Source organism: Adiantum capillus-veneris, chromosome 3 (assembly GCF_014529385.1).
Source record: "Adiantum capillus-veneris isolate H3 chromosome 3, ASM1452938v2, whole genome shotgun sequence".
NCBI lineage: Eukaryota > Viridiplantae > Streptophyta > Polypodiopsida > Polypodiales > Pteridaceae > Adiantum > Adiantum capillus-veneris.
Genome location: NC_140933.1, coordinates 114,686,420 through 114,690,676, shown reverse-complemented (window position 1 = coordinate 114,690,676; position 4,257 = coordinate 114,686,420).

The window sequence follows — 4,257 nt, the reverse complement described above, 5'->3', positions numbered from 1 at the left end:
ATATCTGGATGGGGCTGTGAATGTGTGTGTGTGTGTGTGAGAGAGAGAGAGACAGAGACAGAGAGCATGTGCGTGTGACACACGCAGTACACCTCGATTGAACCGCATCACTTACAATGCCTTGCTAGATATGCTCACGTCATAAATTGCATTGTGGTCACCCAGTACGGACTTCAGAGACGACAGCAAGTCTACTTGCACATATTGGTTCACCTTTCAAAAAATCTAATACTTGGGAATATTCTCTTCCCATCACTTTTCTTCTATCGCTGGCTCTGCTAGCGTGCGTTGGTCTGATCTCTGTCTCCCTCGAACTGTTCTTTTCCTGCACTTGCCATTGCCCTCTATCTATCGTGTGTTGCCCTTGCTCTCAATCTGCCCTGTGTTGTCCAACCCTTTGTCTCATGTGCTCCTGCACGGCCAACTATCTGCACCTCTGCGCCTGTTCGACAGCCCGGTTATGCAACGGCAATCCCATGAGATCGAAGTTGACCAAGCCCTGCCAATCACAGCCCATCTCCACCCCATTGCTACACACGACCTCAGCGTGCAGAGCCCTACGAAGAAAGACAGAACCCTCGCATGAGAGAGAGAGAGAGAGAGAGGCGGCTCCTACCTAAAAAAACACGGAGAGAGAGAGAGAGAGACAGTTCTACATGCAGTTCAGCATGAGGATCTCCTAAGATTCTCCTTCAATTTGCTTTTCCAAAATCGTAGGGACATACTGGCCCACAACACGTTTCGGCTAAGTCCATATAAGTAAGTAGAGGGCATCTTTCGACCTCTTCTCTGAGGTTCCCAAACACCTTACGGACTTGCTACCTCTCATTATCAATGCGATTGCGTAGGGCTCAACTACCCCTTTCATCCTCTGCAGCGAGCATTAAGCCTTCTCTCTCTCTCTCTCTCTCTCTCTCTCTCTCTCTCTCTCTCTCTCTCTCTCATCTCTCTCTCTCTCTCTCTCTCTCTTCCCTTTCATCCTCTGCAGCGAGCATTAAGCCTTCTCTCTCTCTCTCTCTCTCCTCTCTCTCTCTCTCTCTCTCCTCTCTCTCTCTCTCTCTCTCTCTCTCTCTCTCTCTCTCTCTCTCCCCCCTCTTAATCCCGTGCAAAGGGGCTTTTTTTAGTTTTGGACTTTAGCCTTCAGGTCACAAATTGCGATACGTGTAAAGGGCTCCCCATTCCACCATATTATGTTAGTAGATGCAGGGAGAGAAAGGTGGGACGCGGCAGGGCAGGCAACAGGCCAAGGCGGAGCGTGATGCGCGGCAACTAGGGGGCAAGAGTTGGAAATAAAAAGTATTTTTGTTAAGCCTAAAAACATGCATCAATCACAAGCGGCATGTGTGCTAGTTGGTTATAGTCTCTTTATGTCCTTCGTCGTGCCCGCTGTGTTCGAAACCCATGGATTGTTTGGAGTTTTACTCCTCCAGAAAGGCAAGAAGGTGGAGGAATCTGTGGAGATTCTATGCAATAAGAGCTAGAAGCTGCCAAAATAGGGGAGTAGAGTTTGTTTAATTAAAATCGATTAAGAAAAAGATTCCCCTAATCTCTCTCTTTCCTCAACTCACCCTCCTCCCCTTCTGTCTTTTGCCCACTATGCCCCCCTCCACTCCCCTAATTCGGTTGGCATACAAAGCAAATGCACGGGTAGAGTTTGTTTAATTAAAATCGATTAAGAAAAAATTTCCCCTTCTCTCTCTCTTTCCTCACCTCACCCTCCTCCCCTTCTGCCTTTTGCCCACTGTGCCCCCCTCCGCTCCCCTATTTCGTCTGGCATACAAAGCAAAGGGACAACACCTTTCTCCAACAACGCTTGAATAGCAACCTTGTGGATTCTTACGCGAATGTTAGCATCACTTAAGGCCAAAAGGTGAGAAAAGCATAGAGAGAGAGAGAGAGAGAGAGAGAGAGAGAGAGAGAGAGAGAGAGAGAGAGAGAGAGAGAGAGAGAGAGAGAGAGAGAGAGAGAGAGAGACTTAACTTATGAAAACAAAGCGTGCACGGACGCCTAATTCACCTAGCACAAAGGCCATTTGCCTTTGCATAGCTTCACTCCAACACGAAGGCCCTTCACAAGTGACATACCATAGGCTTCGCGATGACAGCTTTGGGAGCTGCGACCAATTCTGTGTCGCTTCACATGCTTAAACTACCAGCTCCTTCTCTTTTTGAAACCTCACATGAGTGAACATTATTAAACCTGCTATTACTAAAAAATCTTTTCACCGGTCATTCCCCTCCTTCAACTTCTCAAAAACCTCACATGAGTAAACATATGTGTGTGTGATCACGGCTAGAAAAATACATATTTTCTAACCAAAGAAAATAAGGGCAAACTTGAAATTCTCTCAGATTTTAGGCCAAACTTGAGACTGTCGGCACGTGGTGCCGCCATGCATAAAGAGAGAGAGAGAGAGAGAGAGAGAGAGAGAAGCGAGGGGCTCAACACAGATTCTCCTCTTCTAATTTTTTAAAAACATGTTGACATACTCGCTAGCAAATAAAAAAGTTACCTATTAACTATTATATATGGCCCCTCCTCTATTCTCCTTATATACGCTCGTTAGGTGGAGCTATTTTAATATATTTTTCACGCTTGTTAAATTTTCTGGTTGGAGAGAGAGGGGTCTAAAGCGTGTTTGAATAGAGAGAGATAAAAAGGAGTAGAGAGAGAGAGAGAGAGAGAGAGAGAGAGAGAGAGAGAGAGAGAGGAGAGAGGAGAGACAGATGGAGGTCGAAGGAGCTGAGAGATGAGAGAGAGAGAAGAGAACAATATAGAGACAGAGAGGAGAAAAGGAAGGAGATATGGAGAGAGTGAAGAGAGAGAGAGAGAGAGAGAGAGAGAGAGAGAGAGATAAAAGAGGTAGAGAAAGAGAAGGAGATATGGAGAGAGTGAAGATAGAGAGAGAGAGAGAGAGAGAGAGAGAGAGAGAGAGAGAGAGAGAGAGAGATAAAACAGGTAGAGAAAGAGATTGGAGAAATGGAGAGAGTGAAGAGAGAGAGAGAGAGAGAGGAGAGAGAAGAGAGACGGGAATGGAGGGAGAGGGATAGAGAGAGACATAAAGGGGAAAGAGGGAGAGAGCTATAGAAAGAGGGAAAAGAGGGAGATATATATATGTAGAGAGAGAGAGAGAGAGAGAGAGAGAGAGAGAGAGAGAGAGAGAGAGAGAGAGAGAGAGAGCAAAATGGAGGGAGATGGATAGAGAGAGAGATAGAAGAATGGAGGGAGAGGGTTAGATAGAGAGGGATATGGAAAGAGAAATGAGAGAGAGAGAGAGAGAGAGAGAGAGAGAGAGAGAGAGAGAGAGAGAGAAATGGAGGGAGATGGATATAGAGAGAGATAGAGGAATGGAGGGAGAGGGTTAGATAGATAGGTATATAGAGAGAGATATGGAAAGAGAAATGAGAGAGAGAGAGAGAGAGGGGGGGGGGACATGGAGAGATAGAAAGAGAAAGAGGAAGAGAGTCAGGGAGAAATGGAGAGAGAAAACCATAAAAGAGGGAGAGAAAAGAGAAAGATGTGGAGAGAGATAGATGGAGGAAAAGGGGAGAGAGAGAGAGAGAGAGAGAGAGAGAGAGAGAGAGAGAGATGGATAGAGAGATAGAGAAGAAAGGAGGGAGAGGGATAGAGAGAGAGAGAGAGAGAGAGAGAGAGAGAGAGAGAGAAAGATGTAGAGGGATAGAGAGAGGGGAGAGAGACAGTTGGGCAAATAGAGATTGTCTATAAATATAAGCTTGGGTGTCAGCTGAAATGTATCTAGATAGCGTGTAAGCTCTAAAAGATACTCCCAACTATGGCTTTATTCTCGTTAGGCAAGGTGAGTTTGTTCTTGGATATATTAAAAGTGAACCTTTTTTACTTGATTACCTTGCAATATTTTCATAATTTAACTGGGTGGTGTGTATCTTCTTGTCATGCCCCTATGTTCGAAGAATAATTTTTTTCTATGTACATGTTAGATTGAGGATTCAATTGGATTGTAAAATAGCAAAGAAAGCTCCTTCCAAAAAGCTCTCTCCAATGAGGACGTGGAAATCTTTTTCCTTGCAAACACTACTCCAGTAAAAGGATTAGAAAAGCTCCCTCCAAAAGCTCTCTCCATTCTCATCCCCATATGCGCTCTTTGTTTGCCCTGAAAATTACTACTATTGATGAACGATCTGAAGGAGTACGAGCGGAAGTGCGACGCGAGAGAGAGTGCGAGAAGAAGAGCACGACGATATGGTGAACTCGCTCTACTGTAATGTGTAGAGCATA